General features: G+C 42.5%; 1 protein-coding gene across 5 annotated transcripts in view; it reads left to right on the top strand.

Annotated features, from left to right (window-relative positions):
• The window catches only part of LOC114648936 (disks large homolog 4), a 745247-nt gene that overhangs the window by 350533 nt on the left and 372956 nt on the right, over nt 1–21758 (top strand). Inside the window, exon 1 of one of the 5 annotated variants that reach the window (XM_051925300.1) lies at nt 11802–11855. The exons of the other annotated variants lie outside the window; for them this stretch is intronic. The gene's annotated coding sequence lies outside the window, so the exon portion shown is untranslated. Of the gene's footprint in view, nt 1–11801; nt 11856–21758 lie in introns of those variants that run through there. 5 annotated transcript variants of the gene reach the window in all.

Here is a 21758-nt window from a genome sequence, read left to right as displayed (position 1 = left end):
AAGGTTGGACAGCTGCTCTTTGTCGGGCTCCAGTGGATTATGAAGGTATCGCAAACTCTTTCCGCAATCCTACTTTTTAATATTCTTGTTTTCATTCGGGAGGCCGTGCTTGATATCACTGTCAGGCCTGACAGGCAGTGCGCCACACAGCAGATTGTCTGTTTTCTAAACACTTTTTGTTTTCTTCATCTTTTTTATGCACTGTTCCAAAGCGGCATTTTAATTATTTATTAAGCAAACACCCACTCCCTACCATTTGCAATTTTGTAAAGCTCTCCTTTCTGCACTCTCATCTCTGTGCTTCCTGTCTTCCCTCAGGAAGGTTATCTTGCACACAATAGAACAGTTTCAAAGCCATCAAACTGTTGATTTGCTCATTAAGTTGAGATCAATCTGACATCGTGGGCAGACAAACATGAACGGTGTCGCATTCGGCACACGCTTGTCTTTTACTGCTGTGTGGATCTTGAGGGTGCAGTGTGGTGTCTGCTGAAGTAAAACTGGGATTGATTGGCTTGATTTGTGAGTCCAAGCCAGGTCACCAAGTCAGTGACCCACCACTCAGCCCCTAACCCCTGTGTGACTCCGAGCCAGGGCACCTCACCTCTGGGTGTGACTTGGACGTTTGTAAGCAGGTAGATCCCAGTCTGTCCAGTGAGTGTGAGTGGGACATTCTGAACCAGGTCCACATATTCAAAAGTGGTGACACTGAGGTGAAAGAATTCAATTCCAGGGTATTCTCACTGATCTTTTTCAGTTGCCCACTTCATTTGTGTTCTTCACAAAGTGCTCTGGATGACATGGTGGTGCAGTAGTGAGTGCTTGTGCCACACTCTGTTCTTGTCTGTATGGAGTTCTCTCCATGTCTCCCTACTCAGATATTCCTGCCACATCCCCAAAGATGTGTGTGTGACTTTAACTGCTGATTCCATACTGGCCTGGTGTGGGTGTGTGCTGAATCCAATCTTTATGATGACATTTATTTAGATGGACTAGAGTGCTGCCTCAATGACCCAACATCCATCCATCCATCCATTTTCCAACCCGCTGAATCCGAACACAGGGTCACGGGGGTCTGCTGGAGCCAATCCCAGCCAACACAGGGCACAAGGCAGGGAACCAATCCTGGGCAGGGTGCCAACCCACCGCAGGACACACACAAACACACCCACACACCAAGCACACACTAGGGCCAATTTAGAATTGCCAATCCACCTAACCTGCATGTCTTTGGACTGTGGGAGGAAACCGGAGCGCCCGGAGGAAACCCACGCAGACACGGGGAGAACATGCAAACTCCACGCAGGGAGGACCCGGGAAGCGAACCCGGGTCCCCAGGTATCCCAACTGCGAGGCAGCAGCGCTACCCACTGCGCCACCGTGCTGCCATGACCCAACATCCTGGGTTCAAATCTCACAACCAATGATTATCCAAATAGGAGTCTGCACATTCATTGTACATATTAGGATTATGTGCTGATTTTGGTGTAAATGAGCACAGACCCCAAAAACAAACCGGCACCCCATTTAGGGCTCCATTCAGCCTTGCTCCAGATGCTTCCTGGATAGACTGTGGCATCTCATTACCCTAAATTGGACTAAGTGGCTTTCAGACTGGTATGTTATGGTATGTTACGTAAGACCAAACTGCCCAATGTGTTTATACTCGGGGTAGTGACAAGCGAAACAGCGCAGTTTTGATTCTCATACTTTCATGAATCTGACACTAAAATTTGTTCTGCAGGAGATTTTGCAATTATGAGACATGAAACTCTCTAAAAGTGTAGGTTGAAATGTTTCTTGGAGTGGAAAACAAGGATTACTGCTCCCTAAAGCCTCATTCACACCTTCGTGTTTACCTGAGTTCTTTTCTATAACTGCCTAACGTATGTAATCCATCAAACGCTCCAGGAAAGTCAATTCCATTTTTGCCTCTCATTCACATCTCCATGGGCATGCAATATGTTTTTTAAAAATGTGACATGCTGCATATTTTCTTCCTGTAGAGACACTAAAACAGACCATCATGCACATCACTTTCTAAACATGAAAGTCTCACTACTTCCTGTTACATAGCAACCACCCTTTCCTGTTTTTTGATTCCTGCAGAGAAGGTTGACAATGTGCATACTTCATACGTCTCGGATCTCTGAGTTACATTTCAGTTTCCGATGCATTTTACAGTCTCCAGCTGTCGTCATAATTGGTAGTAAAGTGAGCATTGTAGTGGGTACTAGACATCATGTGACATCTTTCACATCTCCTATGACTCTGTAATGCCCACCGCTGCTGTCTACGCTGTAGTGTGCTGGTAACATTACTTCAAGAGAGGCCCACCGAATCAACAGGCTAAGTAAAAGGGTAACCTCAGTCATAGGACACACTCTGGAACTCCTGGAGGTCGTTAGGAAGGACATCTATCTATCTATCTATAAAATCAAACGGCCATCTGTCTGTCTGTCTGTGTGCTTATCATGAGAGAACTACTTAATGGATTTAGATTGGGTTTTTTCCTATAATTTGCTTGAACGCTCCTGTTGATTTTGCGACCCCTCTCATAGTTCGATTGCGGTACCGATTTATTTGGGCGAATCTGAGAGAGACGCAGCGGGCCAAAGGGAAGGGGACAGGGCCCTCCTCACTCACTTGCCAGTCTCGGGGCATGCCTTACCTCCGCTTAGCTAGTGAACGAAATAACTACTTAACGGATTTAGGCTTTTTTCTAGAATTTTCTTGAACATTCCAGTTGATTTTGCAACTTCTCTCATCGTGCTAAGAATCATAGTTCACTTACAGGATTGCTATATTCATGCTAATCTGAGACAGAAGCTGCGGGCATAGGGGAGGAGGAAGTGTGATGTCAAGAGTAGGCAGGTCCCTTCTCACTGTCCTGTTTCACTTCTATGCGGGCTGAGCCATGGAGGACAGCTAATCTATTATACAGTGCCTTTTATGTCTATCTATCTATCTATCTATCTATCTATCTATCTATCTATCTATCTATCTATCTATCTATCTATCTATCTATCTATCTATCTATCTATCTATCTATCTATCTATCTATCTATCTATCTATCTATCTATCTATCTATCTATCTATCTATCTGTTCAGAAACAAACCTTGCACTATATCTACTTTTAATAAAGCTAACTGTCTCTAACATTTTCTGTTTGTTGTTTATCCAACCAAGAAATAATGTAGACCGTGGCCACCACCATATTTATACTGTCACTTCCAAGCAACATACAATATATAAAGGTACTGGTCACATGACTTTTCTCCTGTATTGCTTAAACAAAAGAATGGGACTTAACATCAAAACATAACTGACGTGTGCTATAGCAGTCTTCACATGTCAGAAACTGAGTCTGGTGAATTTGTCTTTGCTGGAGATCTTTGTTTAAATACTGAGGGACAAGCAGACTCATGCAGAATTAATGCTTGTAAGCACTACAGACAAGAACTAAACTCCTTTGTTCCTGAGTAAATGGCACACATTTTGCTGAAGGTGAAACAACATTTGTTATGTAAATTTCTCAGTGAAGTGAAACTCCCCTGCATATTCAATTTTGCACTAATGAGTACTCCAGGATTCCCATAGACTTGCATAAGTCTCTCTCCTGGTGACCCTGAGCCAGGTCATCTCACTAATAATAATAATAATAATAATAATAATAATTCATTACATTTATATAGCGCTTTTCTCAGTACTCAAAGCGCTATCCACACAGGGAGGAACTGGGAAGCGAACCCACAATCTTCCACAGTCTCCTTACTGCAAAGCAGCAGCACTACCACTGCGCCACTGGGTGACTAACATGTCCCACACAGAGGACGTCATGACTGAAGAGTGTGTGGCCAGGAGGCTTACACATGCTCATCTGGATCAAGTCACTGACCCACCTTGTTGTACAGAGAACTGTGGGCCACTTGTAGGAATTTCAGTTCCTAACTGACTATGTGACTCTGGCTAAAATGGCCTGTGGGGTCAAGAAGTTCACTTCTTTAGTATTTGTGATGTCACTTCAGGTGTCACCTCCTTCTGCTGATGACATGCGGTTGTTCAGCCACTGTCTGACTCTAGGCCAGATCAATGCACATTCAGATGTCACTCAGGGGTCACAGCTTGACTCTGTAGCTGCAGATTCCACCGTCAGCAGGCCCCCAAGTTCATCCTGACACTGAGCTAGTCCCATGCCAAGATAATAAGGTGGCCTGAACTCCAAATGCATTTCCTTTAAGTGGGTGTTCGCCAATTGCTCATCAAAGGAGTAAAGGTTTTTATTTTTATTTTTTCCTGTTCATTTCTGCAGTCCTGTCATGCACAGTAATAAAAATACAGATATTCAGGTTAATTTCTGACTAAATCCCAGTTTGGCTGCTTGCTGCTTTATGAGCAGAGACTCCTATTAATGTCAGAGCCGGGGTGTGGGTTCCTGCCGCTGCGACAGCCATATTTACTGTATAGTTCATTTTATTGCTCTATAAAAGCACCATCTAAGTGACTCTGGCTTCATTCAGGCACTCCTCTATTGCCATCAAGGTTTCATTGTGATGCTTTCGTTTATTTATTCAGTACATTAATCCGTAATAAAATAGGTTTTATTCTAGAACATTTTGCTAATAAAATAAATCCCGCTTGTCCCAATGAGATGTCCATGCAGTTCACTGCCACTTTCCAATCCCAAAGTTATTTTTGATCCTGCATTAATTTGTGGATGACACCATGGCACAGTGATAAGGCCTTCTGCCTTACAGCTCCTGTGTGTGTCAATTCCAGTCCCTGCATTGCCTCAGCACGTTTTCCCCAATCTTCTCCAAGGTTTTTATCCTACGTGCAGATTAGATAAACTGGTGACTTGATGTCGGTCCTTTGTGAATGACTAATGGGTGTGCATGCATCAGTCCACCAGGTCACTGACTGGTGTCCTCTGTTGAACAAGTTGGCTCCTGCCGTGCATCCCTTGCCGCTGGAAGAGGCTTCAACTCTCTGTGGCCCTGTAAAGGAAAATGGATGAATATTGATGCTGCAAAAGAATGTAATTGAAGCTGTGGAAAAAGTTAGAGAGGATGATGACTTACTGTAGCAGAATTGGGACCATTTCGGTTATTTAGACCACATGCTCGTTGCCATTGGTGAACACTAGGCTTATGGGTGAGCAAGCGGGAGTTTGAGTCATTTCCTTTGACAGCTTCACAGAGAGAACTGTGGTGTCACATGGAAAGGTTCATGGAGGAGTTTGAGAGAGTCCTGTCATGGAGAGCGTCCTATCATGAGACAGAGGTGACTGTTAGATGATTTTGTGTTGATATAGTCCAGAAGTGTTGCTTAAAAAAAATCACTGGAGCCACCAAAGTATTTGTTTTTGCCAGCAAGGTTGCACTTAGAGTTGTGCCACATGCCTAGGTGTCATTCCAGGGTTGATGCTGATGCCATACCAACAGAAAGAGAGAAGAGTGCTGAAGAGATGTGTCAGCCAGACTGCCAGGCCAGTATGAGCGGCATAGCTTAGCCTGGTGAGCATTCAGTTTGAATACAGATGAATGCAGAAGTAAATAAAACCCTAGGCCTGAGCACCATTAAAGGAATATTCTACCCCAAAAAGATATTTTTTTCTTTGCGCTCTCCCCCACCATAACCTATCGTCTGTGGGGATGGAGCAAAAGCTTTAGATTTGTTAAAATTTTTGATCTCTGGTTTTCAACGGATCTCGACGTTTTAGGGTTCCCATACCTAAAACATCAACATTCCGATGATGGCTGTGTGTCTGTCTGTGTGTCACAATTTCTTGAGGACGGAAAAATACCAAACTCGAAACTTAAGCCTGTTATTAGATGACGATGTGCTGATTAGTTTTTGAGCCAAGAGAAAGAGGCACTCTAGAGGAATCCTCAAATACCGTAATTAATCATGAATTCTTCTCAATTACTATCATAATGTTATGATCAGAAAGATCAGCATCAGAGCAGTAAATAATTATTAAAATATTATTGAGTAGTTTGGGTATCTTGGTTCCTAGGGCACAGAGGCTACTGACGCTCACGTCTAAATTTTTTGTTTCTTACTTACCTTATGTGGTTTGTAGTGATGGCTGAAAAATAAATTTAATATCATATTTTCATTGAAAATGGAGATAGTAAAGTTTCTGAAAGAATCGGTGTCTATGGTGACCAGCAATAGACAAGAGCAAGCAATATCAAAATATCACATAATCCATGTCAAGTCATCTAGTCGTATGCTCACAATAACAGGCAAAACACATGCATTTTTGCAATGTGCAAATGTTGTTAAAAAATATTTCTGGAAAACCAGAGTAGTGAATGAAAAGGAAACGTGTTCAAATGGGACTGCACTAAGATATAGGACACTTAGCTGGCCTTGGCATGTTTCTGAATTCCCAGGAGCAGTTGGAAGAACTGTCTCATTTGATAAGGAGGCTAAGTGGATTGCCACAATGACCCACAGAAAAAGCAGAATGAAAAGGATGATGCAGTGGTGAGGAGGTATTTGTGTTGCTTGTGTAAGTTAACTCTAGAAAAGCAAAATATAAAATAGTTTGTTTTCAGTACAAGCAATATGACGGTCCTACTCATCTCTCTATCACTGCCTGTGTGAACCTTGGCCTTTTTCCTAAAGTTCTTATGTATTTTCTCCATGGATTCCAGCTTCCTCCCAATCAAATACATGTTAGATTGGTTCACTGGAGTCTGTGGACATATGGCCACTTGCTTCTGAAAATTCTACTGATGGTAGTCTCCAACTCTACATTACCCTGAAATGGAAAAAGTGAAATAAGAAATAAGGTGGAGAGACATTTGATTAGTGCTTGTGTCATGCAGCTCGATTCCATAAACACTTAAGTGCAAAAAGCTGCTCTGTAGCCACACCAGTTGGCATCGTCAGAACATTACCACGCCTGCAGGTCAATTGGCCAACCTGGTCTTCAAAGACTTGTATCAATGTATCCACATGGGCTACCTCACAGCTCTAGAAAATATGATCACATCCTGGCACAGTCATTGACTATACGGAGAATGCACTGCATATACTCTTGGAGTCCATGTGAATTTCTTCTCTTTCCTCCCCATCTAAAGATTCATTTTAATTCAATTTATTCTTATTAAGCGCACTTCCATTTTATTAACCTAGAACACTATGCACTAATTGCAAATACAATATGACAAGTAAAGAGCACTATAAACACATAACAGAACTTTGAAACATAAACAGAGCAATATGTGTAAAAAACATGTGCAGTACATCTATCTATCTATCTATCTATCTATCTATCTATCTATCTATCTATCTATCTATCTATCTATCTATCTATCTATCTATCTATCTATCTATCTATCTATCTATCTATCATATAGTGCCTTTCATATCTATCTATCTATCTATCTATCTATCTATCTATCTATCTATCTATCTATCTATCTATCTATCTATCTATCTATCTATCTATCTATCTATCTATCTATCTATCTATCTATCTATCCTGATCATAAACAGAGTCACATCACACAATATATACAAACATGTAGACCTCTCTCTATCTCTCTGCTATACATACAGTATGTAAACATCTATACAAAGTGGTTTTAAATACAAATGCCAGCTATTTCATGTCACTCCATAGGCCAAAAGACAGCAATGTCCTTGAACTCACTGCCTCTGCAGTGCAGCCCAGACCAAGGTTTAGGCCCCTGGACCCTGCGCACACCAATCTGTAGATGCCATTCCATTAATGCATTTATGCCCTGCTCTGTTATTAATAGTATGAATAAATGAGTGCTTCAAGAATTTGATTTGAGCTTTTTAATGTTGTACAAGATGTGTAAAGGATGATTGGAGCATTCTGAATTATTAATGCCGGTCTTTAAAAAAAATTCAATATTTCACATGAAATATTCAGGCAGGTAGAAGCAAGTTGATTGATCACAGAGATGTGTGTTTGACTGAATGCAGCGCTAGGGCTGCCAAATTAACAACAGGGGGAAAATAAAAAAGCAGCATTGGAGACAATGGCTGTTTAATGAGCTGGTCATTTTGAGACAGATAAACAGCATGAAGCCTGCAGCTCAGACTCATGGGGCTCGGATATTGGTGGGACCCCCTAATGGAGGCTTGTGCATAGGCTTACAGACTGCAGGTCCTGCTATAACAGTAGTGGTCAACAATACAACTATGACCAGGAGTTTTTAGCTATGGCAACAGACAGCACTTTCATTTCAAATGTCCTTGAAGTCAAATCAAATTGCCCTCATTCTATACTGGAGCAGGGTGAGGGTGGTGTGTGTGCTGCTGGGCTCAACTTTCTGCTCGGTCCCTGTCATGTGACGTTTTGCATGTTCTCCCGTTCTCTGCATGATTTTCATTGGGTATTCCAACCTTCATCCCCCATCTCAATTAATTTGCAACTCTGAATCAGCCACATACTGTATGAGTGAGTTGCACCTTTCTGGATAGTCTCCGGCATGCCACAACATTTAAATGAAAAAATGAGGTCCGACAAGGCATCATTCTTTATTATATATGGCGCCTGTTACTTCAAAGCATTGTATAGGTCAGCTTGTTCAAGGACTTTGAGAGAGGGCTGTTGAACAAATGATAGTATGTCCGCTCATCCTTTTCCTGGAAACCTAGGTACACATCTACAGGTCTGCCAGCTGGCAAGTGAAGGCAGATCGCTGTCGGTGTTAGTCAGTATGCAGGGTAGATACCCTTGTGGCTGACGTGCAGGAAACGTCACTTGGAGAACAAGAAAAATGAATGCAAATTGAGGCCTTCAGTTCAATTCAGTCCAAGTTTATTTTTCATAGCGCAACTGTTTTTTATGTTTGGTCTCTAAGTGATGAATAAATATTAAATATTAAATGGACACAAGCAGCTTGTACTTGAAGTTTAAAGCACAAATAAGAGCAAAGTAAAGCAATATAAAACCATTTAACAATAAGGTGTAAACCATAAGTCATTCAGCAGTTATAAGCTAACATTTCCCAGGACAGTCCCTTATATCAACCTTATTTAGATACTTTGATTTATTCTTAAAAATTGTATTCTGTATTTAAGACTAGCTATCCCCTATGGCTCTGTCCACGTAGTAGTGACACAGGACAAACTTTAAAAATGAATAAAAAAATGTAAATTCTGCCCAAGCGGAAAGTAGGTACGCTCCAATGTCAAATGTCACCACTGTATCTGATCGTGTTCAGCTCTGAAGGGAGAGCGCCCCCTGCATGGGGAGAAAAGCACATGGCCGTGATACTTCTGGAAATCAGCAGGTATCCTCTAAGACACACGTACCTGTGATCTCTCTCTCAAAAATGTCAAACGTTACTCTTTAACAATCTGTAGATGATAATATCTGCTGAACAAACAGCTATCGCTTGGTAAACGGAGGCAAGGTACACTCCAACACGTGGCAAGAGGTAGAGTGACTGAAACGGAGGCTGGCGCGTGAGTGAGGAGGGCCCCGCCTGGCTCCCTACTTCTTAGGGTCTGCCTCCCCCTCCCCTCACCCTGCAGCCTGTCTCTCGGATTCATGCAAATAAATCGGTGCCGCAACCAAACTTTGACACTTAGCATGATGAGAGAAGTCACAAAATCAACCGGAATGTTCAAGCAAATTATAGTAAAAACCCGACTTAAATCTGTTAAGTAGTTCTCTCATGAAAAGCAGACATACATACAGACAGACAAACATTTGGATTTTATATATATATATATATATATATATATATATATATATATGTACTGTATATAGATGTGACAGTCAACTGACATGATACACACTGAACATTTTTGCGCACACATTCCTGCTATCTGCACATTGTTTCAGCGCCAGCCAATCACATAAATTCTATTCAAGACAGATGCAAGATCTGACCAATCACATATCCGTGATCATGACATTCACACCTACGGCAATGTGTGCCGAGGCAAAGCAGTGAAAAATAAGGGTTTAGGACTGACAGCTTAGAGGTCAGCATCCCCAGCTGAAAACTGTGCCAGCGGTACTTATAACTGATTTTATTTTTTTTAAGGTAGTGTTTGTGTGTGCAATGCATTGTCCACAGTGCACTACTAGCTGCTGGTGCTGCCTTCTAATGTTGCCACCACTGGGCTTGTGAAAATGAACTCCAGTCCTTGCTTCGCAGGGAAACTTAAGCATCTACATGATATTTTTTGTGAATTTTTTAGTTACTTCATTTACAAAATCTTTGTGAGTCTGGCACAGTTGCAATGAGCTCCCATGGCCAGCAGAAGTGAAGTGTGACATCCCCAGTGACTCGATGTCATGTTATCTGACTTCACGTAGCAGGGCATGTCAGACTTGCCAACTCCAGCTGCTGATCTCATTGCCGGACCATATCAATTTACGTGACTGAAAATCGCTGGGTGCGTCTAATTTAGCGACTACCTGACAACATTCCACCACAGTCATGCTCTCCCTTTTTTCTATAAGCCAGTAGCGTGCCACCTGCCAAAGCTGGTGCTGTGTAAAGGATTAACAGATATGGCACGTTCAGCTGCAATCTAATCTCCTTTTTCTTTTTTCCATTCTGTCATAGCACATAAAACATGAGACTTCAGACAGACGAGCTTCTCCTTCGGTTTGTGAGGTCCATAACACCCACGTTCCTTATTCCTTGTCGCTGCAGTATATGCATTGTACTTTGGGCTGAGCGGTCATTGGTTCTCAACTATCACATGCACACAGAGCCCGCCCCTGTGACTTAAGCCTGTTTGATTTTGCTTAAGCAAGTCATGGACTAGTTGGAGTGAGACATGAGGCATGTCAAATTAGGTGACGCGTTTCACGGGTGCACACTGCTGACTGCCTTCGACGCATTAAGATTATGTAAGTAATAAGGTCATGACTGCAAACCGCTGTAACGGTCATTAAATGGCATTTAGTCTGCGATACACACTGACAAAATAAGTCACTGGGGCTGTTTGACAACCATTTAGTGCTCACCTGGAAGTACAATGCATTGCAATGTAGCTGCAAGTAAAAACAGGGGAAGGGGATGTTTTGGACCTTACAAACAGAAGAGAGGCTCATCTGTCTGACATGTTCGTCTTACATACCACAACAGAATGGAGAAAAAGACAAAAAGGGCAGAGATTGTGCCTGAACTGACCATACCTGGAAAATAGATAGATAGATAGATAGATAGATAGATAGATAGATAGATAGATAGATAGATAGATAGATAGATAGATAGATAGATAGATAGATAGATAGATAGATAGATAGATAGATAGATAGATAGATAGATAGATAGATAGATAGATAGATACTTTATTAATCCCAAGGGGAAATTCACATACTTCAGCAGCAGCATACTGATAAAGAACAATATTAAATTAAAGAGTGATAACAATGCAGGTAAACAGACAGACAATAACTTTGTATAATTTTAACGTTTACCCCCCTGGGTGGAATTGAAGAGTCGCATAGTGTGGGGGAGGAACGATCTCCTCAGTCTGTCAGTGGAGCAGGACATTGACAGCAGTCTGTCGCTGAAGCTGCTCCTCTGTCTGGAGATGATACTGTTCAGTGGATGCAGTAGATTCTCCATGATTGACAGCAGCCTGCTCAGCGCCCGTCGCTCTGCCACAGATGTCAAACTGTCCAGCTCCATGCCTACAATAGAGCCTGCCTTCCTCACCAGTTTGTCCAGGCGTGAGACATCCCTCTTCTTTATGCTGCTTCCCCAGCACACCACTGCGTAGAAGAGGGTGCTCGCCACAACCGTCTGATAGAACATCTGCAGCATCACAAAAGAAAGTATCACATCACACCAGTGCAGTCGCCCAGTACATTACTGGGGCTCAGAAACAGAGGTGAGCATGCTGTAACAGCCAATCATAGAAAGTTAAAGCTTTAAGCTAAATTCATATTAGTGTTTGCTTAATTTGAATACAATATAATTTTCTTTCATAGTCATTGACAATGATATAGCCTTTTACCCCCTGTAAGTTAGTATGAGATAGAACTTTCTTGCTCTAACTAAGATACAGTGTTTTTTAGAGCAGGTCTCATATCTAGCAGGGACTGAAAGACCCATTTACAGCATGAGGCATACAGTTTCCTGACCATTTAGAAATGGTTCAACTTAAAGAAATGAAACAAGATATGAGCCTTAAATAGAACCTTTCTTTTCTTGCAATACCAATCTTTTTTCTATTTTTTGTATAAACTTTTCTACTTTGAATTTTTACTAAGGTTTTTAAATGAAGATATTTTGTCTGTGGAATCATTTCAAAGCGTCAAGCTATTTCTGAATCCCATTTTGCAAACTAGAGCTGATGAACTTTGGTCATTTTTGGTAGATGCAGCTACACACTCCATACTTTGGGAGTGTGAGACTCTGGTGGAACGTTGTCATGGGCATGCCTAGTTTACCATCCAGTGTGATTTGTAGCTGTGTAATCTGACATATTCAGGCAATGAGGTCAGCAGTCCAGTTGTTAATTTGACACCCTGGGCAACTAGAAGGCGTGTAATGTGATGCTGGCTTTCACAAAGACTCAACCCTAACCCCTAACCCTTAATAGCGACATGTCAAATGATCAGACTCGATCCTCTGTGCGGTCCTCCTTAGCCATGCCGTGCACTTCCAAAATTTTCTAGCGGCCCAACAATGCAGAAAACTTGGGAGAGAGTCTAGTGACTGAAGCATGGAGATACAGGCATCACTACGACTCCTAAATGAGGGATCATAGGGACAAACAGCACTTAATTGAAGGAATATCAAACCATTTATAATAAAAATTATACAAATGAAAAGGAAACACGTTGGATTACAGTTTTCTATTTCTGTAAAGTTTATTTCTTTTGTAAAAGGAATAATGAAAAATAACTATTACACCTACAGAGAAATTATACTGCAAGAGAAAAATCTTGGCATTGCAAATCTTTGCAACCATGTATGGGAAAATGTCGCCATGCCATTTTCTTAAATTGTGTTTCATCACAGAAGTCGCTCGATGGTATAATCCAGCCATTAGTCAGTCGAGCCAATAGAGAAGCCTGTCGCCTCATGTGACCAATCAGGATTCAGACTCTGAGGGTGTCATTGCTTCTCAGTCGGCCTCAGTGTGCCATTTGTGCCTTATGACGCTGTTGTGGGCCTTATATTACGGGTACATCTTGTCTTATGTATGAGTAGTGTGGTCATGAGGTGTTATGAAACCGGCATTAGAGCTCATTTATTATTATACATATAAACGGATATGATCACTTCCCTGCACCCATTGCCAGCTGACCTCCTTTAATAAATATGATCTCCCTAACATCCTAACCCTATGGTCAACCTAACCACTTCCGATGTGGTTTCAATGTCACAAACATGAGCTGAGTCGGTGACAATTTAGTAAAATATCGTACATTTTTGTTCAGTTCTATTATTGCAGGGCATGGAGTACCAGCAACCGGCGATCCAGCAGTAGAGGTTCTGTATTAGTAGTTCAGCTCAACCGTAAGGGTCATTGCGACAAGAAGAATAGACAAAGTCTGTAACATACCCCTGATTGAATATAGTCTGCACAAAATGAGTACCAAAGGAATGAAATGCTGGCCCAGGGACTGTGAAGAGTAAGGCAATCAAGACCTACACATTTTTTATTTATTTATTTATTTTTTTCTAAATTTAAAAATAACCTGCAAATACAAATAGCTCTACCACTGCACCACCTGTGTTAAAGTCATGAAATGAGTCAGTACTGGGCCTTGAAGTTTCAGACTTGAACTTGTCCAGTCTAGAACATCTGCCACAGGGCCACTTCACCTATTCTATACATGTTTACTGCTGCTTTGTCCTGGAGGCACACACCAGAGCTGCTTTCCTGGGTGTCTTATGCTCATAGAAGAGCTTTAAAGCTGCAGATATCTGCAGATAATTGAAGAAAGTACCTCAACCTGCAGTCATCAGGGAGACCTTCAGTTAATGAAAGACATAAATTTAGACTTTCACTAACAAAACAAAGATCTACCAAAGTGGGCTGAGCCTTATTGCCAGTATGATTGAAAGGGTGCTGCTGTGTGGTGGGAGACACACAGCCATATCTGGGCCATAGTGGTGGTCATGTTCAGAGATAATTTTTGGGGCGATTTCAAATAAATCTCCATACATAATTGTGAGTACGCTTTTGTCCATTAATTCATGTTTAAAAGATAGTCTCATCCTAAGACTCAATGGTGCTTATTTCCCACCTGTGTCCAAAATATTAAATTCGAGCAGCTTGATAGATCAATATGCTTAGCTCACTGAATTCATACTTGGTGGGTTATTGGTAGAGTTTGTGTTGAATGATGAAAGAAGAGTTTGTGCAAAGGCTGCTTTTAGGGGATATCCTTGTGCCTTCCTGCTCTCCAAGGCACCAGACTGTGCCACAGAGGCTTTGTGGAAGGACACAACCGATGAAAACAAAGAGCATGAGAACTTGTCCACCTTGCTCAATTGAAGGGGTTACATCATGTAGTGCAGTGGGTGGGCACTGCATACCTAGTGTGGGTCTCATACGTCCACTATTAACAAGCAAGTGATTTGTATTATAGGATTCAGGTGCTGATTTACTTGATCAGTGTAATTAGGGCCTGTTCTTTTGACTTGAGCAAAAATCTTTTAAGAATTCTGAGAAGAACTAAGAGCAATGTTTTGGTTTAAACTGTTAATGCAGCTAAGAAAATATAGATGTATATTTAAGTATGTGACATAATTTACTTAGATGTTCAAAAAGCCCTAAATTCAGTCCAGACTGGACATTAATTCTGAAACTAGAAACTGTAACCATCACGTGTAACCTTCAAAACTGGACCACCATTTGGTGAACTGGCTGGACACAAAGAGTGCAGATAAGAGAAGAATCTCCCGTCCTTAATGAGTCTGTCCTGGGACTGTTACTTTTTATGAGCCTTATTAATGACATTCATTTCAGTATAGTTAGTAAATTCGCAGATGATGCTAAAATTGTTGGAACGGCAGACACTGAGGTGGCAGCAAATACGATTCCGAAAGCTTCAGAAATGGCAAAATACTTAGAAAATGCTGTGCAAGTAGAAAAGTCCAAAGTTCTACATGTGGGCAAAAGGAACATCGACTGTAAATACAAGATGGGAGACACTGCCATACAGGAAGCAACCTCTGACTAGGATTTTGGGTTTATGATGATACATCATTTCCGTTATTCATACAATGAGTACAAGCGATTAAAAAGGCAAATAAAATGTTAGGTTTTATCATAAAAACTGTTGAATATAAATCAAGGAATGTGACACTGGAGAGTTGTGAACAGTTCTGGTCACCACGCTACAAGAAAGACATAGCAGCACTTGAGGCTGTGCAGAGAAGAGCCAACATGTGAATCTCAGGGGTGACAGGCATTTTGTAATCTGACGGACGCAGAGGATTAAGGTCTTCAAAATCCTCAAAGGCCTTGTTGAAGTAGATCCAGAAGAATTCTTAAGGGTAAATGACGTACTCAAGGACATCTATGGAAACTAAAGGGAAGTGCATTTGGGATCGAAGGCAGGAAACATTTCTTTAAGCAAAGAGTTGTGTTAATCCTGGACAAACTACCGAGACTTGTAGTTAAAGCAGAATCCCCAACAACCTTTAAGGAGCATCTGGATGAGACACTGGGATAGCTTAGCTATTAGCTAAACCAACCAGCTTGATGGACTGAATGGCCTCCTCTCATTTCTTATGCTCTTATGTACTAGTTGCATCTGTCCTTGACAATTTGATTTATTTTTTTGCTTGTTTATGTTAGTATATGGTTTGTATTATTATTTTAATTCCTAGTTTTGAATTATGAAGACTGTCGCTGTTCTTCCGTTTCAGAGAGCCAGGACTGGGCCTTCCCCTGGTATAGAGGTGACAGATCTCGAAGTTGGGGTGACCTTAGGACAGTTAGGGTTCACTCTGCAGTTTCTGAGTTCCTGGCATGGTGATGTCACCTGTTGTTGGCCTGAAGGTCCTGTCATCCTCATTCCTACCTCTGCTTTTCCCTTCAATGTCCCCCTAGATCAGGGGTCCCCAACTTCAGTCCTGGAGGGCCATGGTGGCTACAAGTTTTCTTTCTAACCCTTTTCTTAATTAGTGACCTGTTTTTGTTGCTAATGAACTTCATTTGAATTAATTTTAATTGACTTGCTCTTGAAGACACAGATCCGTTAATTGTTTCTTTTTCCTTAATTAGCAGTCAAACAATAATGAGATACAAAATAAGCCGAAACATTACCAGCATTCTGTGTTCATCATACAATATCTGAAAATAAAGAAAGGTGAAGGTCTCAGGAATGCTGATCTGCTCAGGACCCCAAACCATTTGACCAGAGCTCTTAGAAAAGAGAAAATGAACAATTTCACAAATGTATGCTATTGGACAATGAGAGCAGCAACAAGCCATAGAACTAAAGAACGAGTTTAAATACCAACAAGACTCAGCGCCTAATTAAGCAACTGGTTGGAGTGAAATTGGTTGGAGTTTGAGGCCCTGACTTAGTTGGTCTTGTGTTGGTTCACTCACTTTACATTTCATCCATCCATCCATCCATTCTCTTCCGCTTATCCGAGGTCGGGTCGTTGGGGCAGTAGCTTGAGCAGAGATGCCCAGACTTCCCTCTCCCCGTCCACTTCTTCTAGCTCTTCCGGGGGAATCCCAAGGCGTTCCCAGGCCAGCCGAGAGACATAGTCCCTCCAGCATGTCCTGGGTCTTCCCCTGGGCCTCCTCCCGGTTAGATGTGCCCGGAATACCTCACCAGAGAGGCGTTCAGGAGGCATCCTGTTTAGATGCCCAAGTCACCTCATCTGACTCCTCTCGATGCGGAGGAGCAGCGGATCTACTTTGAGCCCCTCCCAAATGACTGAGCTTCTCACCCTATCTTTAAGGGAAAGCCCAGACACCCTAAGGAGGAAACTCATTTCAGCCACTTGTATTCGCGATCTCGTTCTTTCGGTCACTACCCATAGCTCATGACCATAGGTGAGGGTAGGAACATAGATCGACTGGTAAATTGAGAGCTGAGCCGCACTGATCCGCGTGTCGATCTCACGCTCCATTCTTCCCTCACTCGTGAACAAGATCCTGAGATACTTGAACTCCTCCACTTGGGGCAGGATCTCTCTTCTCATCCCAGCTACTTCACACTCAGCTGCGAACCGATCCAGAGAGAGCTGAAGATCACGGCCTGAGGAAGCAAACAGGACAACATCATCTGTAAAAAGCAGTGACCCAATCCTGAGTCCACCAAACCGGACCCCCTCAACGCCCTGGCTGCACCTAGAAATTCTGTCCATAAAAGTTATGAACAGAATTGGTGACAAAGGACAGCCCTGGCGAAGTCCAACTCTCACTGGAAACGGGTTCGACTTATTGCCGGCAATGCGGACCGAGCTCTGGCACCGATCGTACAGGGACCGAACAGCCCTTATCAGGGGATCCGGTACCCCATACTCTCGGAGTACCCCCCACAGGATTCTCTGAGGGACACGGTCGAATGCCTTTTCCAAATCCACAAAACACATGTAGACTGGTTGGGCGAACTCCTATGCACCCTCCAGGACTCTGCTAAGGGTGTAGAGCTGGTCCACTGTTCCGCGACCAGGACGAAAACCACACTGTTCCTCCTGAATCCGAGGCTCGACTATCCGACGGACCCTCCTCTCCAGAACCCCCAAATAGACTTTTCTAGGGAGGCTGAGGAGTGTGATCCCTCTGTCCCTTTCTTAAAGAGGGGGACCACCACCCCAGTCTGCCAATCCAGAGGCACTGTCCCTGATGTCCATGCGATGTTGCAGAGACGTGTCAACCAAGACAGCCCTACAACATCCAGAGCCTTGAGGAACTCCGGGCGTATCTCATCCACCCCCGGGGCTCTGCCTCCAAGGAGTTTTCTGACCACCTCGGTGACCTCAGTCCCAGTGATGGAGGAGCCCACCTCTGAGTCCCCAGGCTCTGCTTCCTCATTGGAAGGCATGTTATTGGGATTGAGGAGGTCTTCGAAGTACTCCCCCCACCGACCCACAAACGTCCCGAGTTGAGGTCAGCAGTGCACCATCCCCACCATATACAGTGTTGACACTGCACTGCTTCCCCCTCCTGAGACTCCGGACGGCGGACCAGAATCTCCTCAAAGCCGTCCGAAAGTCGTTCTCCATGGCCTCCCCAAACTCCTCCCATGCCCTAGTTTTTGCCTCAGCAACCACCAAAGCCACATTCCGCTTGGCCTGCCGGTACCTATTAGCTGCCTCCAGAGTCCCACAGGACAAAAGGGTCCTGAAGGGCTCCTTCTTTAGCTTGACGGCATCCCTAACCGCCAGTGTCCACCAACGGGTTCGGGGATTGCTGCCACGACAGGTACCGACCCCCTTACGGCCACAGCTCTGGTCAGCCGCCTCAACAATAGAGGCATGGAACAGGGCCCATTCAGACTCAATGTCCCCCACCTCCCTCGGGATGTGGTCGAAGTTCTGCTGGAGGTGGGAGTTGAAGCTACTTCTGACAGGGGTCTCTGCCCTCACAACACGTTTGGGCCTACCAGGCCTGACCAACAACCTCCCCCACCATCGAAGCCAACTCACCACCAGGTGGTGATCAGTTGACAGCTCCACCCCTCTCTTCACCCGAGTGTCCAAGACATGTGGCCGCAAGTCCGATGACACGACCACAAAGTCGATCATCGAACTGAGGCCTAGGGTGTCCTGGTGCCAAGTGCACATATGAACACCCCTATGCTTGAACATGGTGTTCGTTATGGACAATCCGTGACGAGCACAGAAGTCCAATAACAAAACACCACTCAGGTTCAGATCGGGGGGGCCACACTTCACATTTCATTTCTGTTTTAAGGAAAGAAATGAAGCAATTCAGGGGAACAAATCTTAAAAAACAAGCCAATTAAAATTAATTCAAAAGAAGTTAATTAGCAGCAAAGATGGGTCACTAATTAAGAAAAGGGTTAGAATGAAAACCTGCAGTTACTGGGGCCCTCCAGGACCGGTGTTGGGGACCCCTGCTCTAGAGTGACACCACCAAGTACAAAGAAATGTATTAGAATGGAAAATTAGTGATGTACTCTTCCTTAATCTGCCAGTGACCAAAGGTTTAATTATGGGTCCAATGATAGATAGATAGATAGATAGATAGATAGATAGATAGATAGATAGATAGATAGATAGATAGATAGATAGATAGATAGATAGATAGATAGATAGATAGATAGATAGATAGATAGATAGATAGATAGATAGATAGATAGATAGATAGATAGATAGATACTTTATTAATCTCAAGGGGGAAATTCACATACTCCAGCTGCAGCATACTGATAGAAAAACAATATTAAATTAAAGAGTAAAAAGAAAAATTCAGGTAAAAACAGACAATGACTTTGTATAATGTTAATGTTTACCCCCCCGGGTGGAATCAAAGAGTCGCATAGTTTGGGGGAGGAACGATCTCCTTAGTCTGTCAGTGGAGCAGGATGGTGACAGCAGTCTGTCAATGGAGTGCAATGATGATATTTGTTTCATCTGTAACATGTATTTATTCATGTTATACAGTTCTTTAAACTCTGTTGAATTCACTTCATATAGATTATGCTTCTGCTCTTTGATTTAAGCACCAGATAGACAGTCCATAATTTATCTTGAACCAGGCCAGCTATTACATTATCATTCCTCATATCTATTGTAGTAAAAAGCAGAGAGCAGACAGAAAAAGGTTTGGGGACGGCCACCCCATATACTGCAAAAAAAATAAAGAAAACACATCTTTACAGACGGAGTTCAAAATGTAGCTGGCTAACAGGTTAATAAATGAGCTTAAATATGGTGGAGTCAGGACGGCCTGATGTGGCAGTATGATAGATTCTGGGTATAGGAAATGATGTCATCAGTGACGTTAACAGTGAGTGGACTGGTGGTGAGGTCATCAAGGGGCCGGTCTTTGGGTGAATTGAAGTGGAACAAGAGGAGAGAGGATTGAGTGACTGGTCTGGCTGACAAATATCAGGATTTGAACCTGTAAACTGTCCCCATGTGCACATGTGTGACACTATGTACGACTTATGAATGACACTTTAGATTTCACAACTTTGAATCTTTGGATATTGCCAGGTGGCGTATAACATAAAGCTACGTGACCTCCAGAAATGAATGCAGTGACTATGTAGATAGTAATAAAAGCACACCAGAAACTCCAGCTTGGACGACCCGCATAAAGAAAACTGATTTTAAGGTTGACACAGATGTGGGTGTTTATAACCATATTGGTGCATTCCTTATCATACCACATGTCAATGTGCAAGCATGTATGCCATTCCCACCTCTGCCTGGCTTGGCACACTTTATTTATTTTTGATAGTTATTTATCGTCTCCAGTTTTCACACATGGCCAAGCATGCTCTATGTTACTTAGCCTAGAGCAGGGGTGGCCATCTCCGACCCTGGAGGGCCACAGTGTCTGCAGGTTTTTCTCCCACCCCATTTGCCTAATTAGAAGTCAATCCTCGTCTATAACAGATCTTATTTAATTTCATGGCTTGTTAGTGCTTTAACTCTACCACATCAGTTCATTCTAAAATCCTAGATTTTTCTCTTTCCAAGTGAATTGAAGTCTAAAATGGATAAGTAATTTTCAGTTGTTCACTTTGTTTTCAGTTTCCTTCGGAGTATTTAATTAAACCAAAGAGTGAATGATGAATACAAATGGGTGGAAATTGAGACAAGCTACATGTTGAACTGCTGGTTTCTTTGTCATTTACATCTTGTTGCTCATGAGGATCAGATAAAACAGTGAATACAGCAGTTTAAGACTAAAATAAGAAGTTAAGGGCTCAAAATCTAAACAAGCGAGACAACTAAAATGAAGCAGAAAACTGTCACATGAGCAAGGAGTGCTTCATCAGCAATGAATAATTTCTCACGAAGCAATTAGTTGGAATAAAAACCTGAAGCCACTGTGGCCCTCCAGGACAGAAGTTGCTCAGTTCTAATTTAAAGGGTCAGCGTCTTAAATAGCAAATAAATGAAGTTAATTAGTAGCAAAAACTAGTCACTAATTAAAAAAATGGTTAGAATGAGCACCTATAACCACCATGGATCTCCAGGATCGGAGAAGGCCACCCCTGGTCTAAAGCAATCGCTAGAGCAAAAGTTAAAGTTCTTCATAGGGAAAATCAAAGGAAATGAATTCCCAATATGGAAGCATTTGTGCTTAAATATGTTATTTAATTCAGTAAGGAGTTATATAAGCATTAAAAGGACGTATACAACACAAACACGTTATGTGTCTACATAGAAGCATCTAGAACAGGGGTGTCCAGCTCTGGTCCTGGTGGGCCGCAGTGGCTGCAGGTTTTCATTCTAACCCTTTTCCTAATCAGCGAGTAGTTTTCACTGCTAATTAACTCCTTTTTCTTTTCATTTTAATAGCCCTGTTTTAATTATTCGGGCCTCCGAATTGATTCTTTTCTTCATTAAGTGGTAGCCACACAGAAATGAGATGTGAAACGAGCCCACAGATGACCAGATAAACTAAAACGTCAAACTCCAGCCAATTTCACTCCAACCAGTTTCTTAATGAGAAACCAATTCTTGCTGTTAATTAAAGTCGTTATTGAATTTCATGACTTGTTGCTGCTCTCATTCTGCCACAGCAGACTGTTGATTTTCTGTTTTTTGTAAGACCACCGTCAAGATGTTTTGGTGACCAACATGACCGAGACCTTCACCTTTGTTT

The sequence above is a fragment of the Erpetoichthys calabaricus genome, chromosome 3, assembly GCF_900747795.2.
Source record: "Erpetoichthys calabaricus chromosome 3, fErpCal1.3, whole genome shotgun sequence".
Taxonomy (NCBI): domain Eukaryota; kingdom Metazoa; phylum Chordata; class Cladistia; order Polypteriformes; family Polypteridae; genus Erpetoichthys; species Erpetoichthys calabaricus.
The sequence above is the reverse complement of the archived record's forward strand: the minus strand, read 5'-3'. Positions and strand labels throughout refer to the sequence as shown.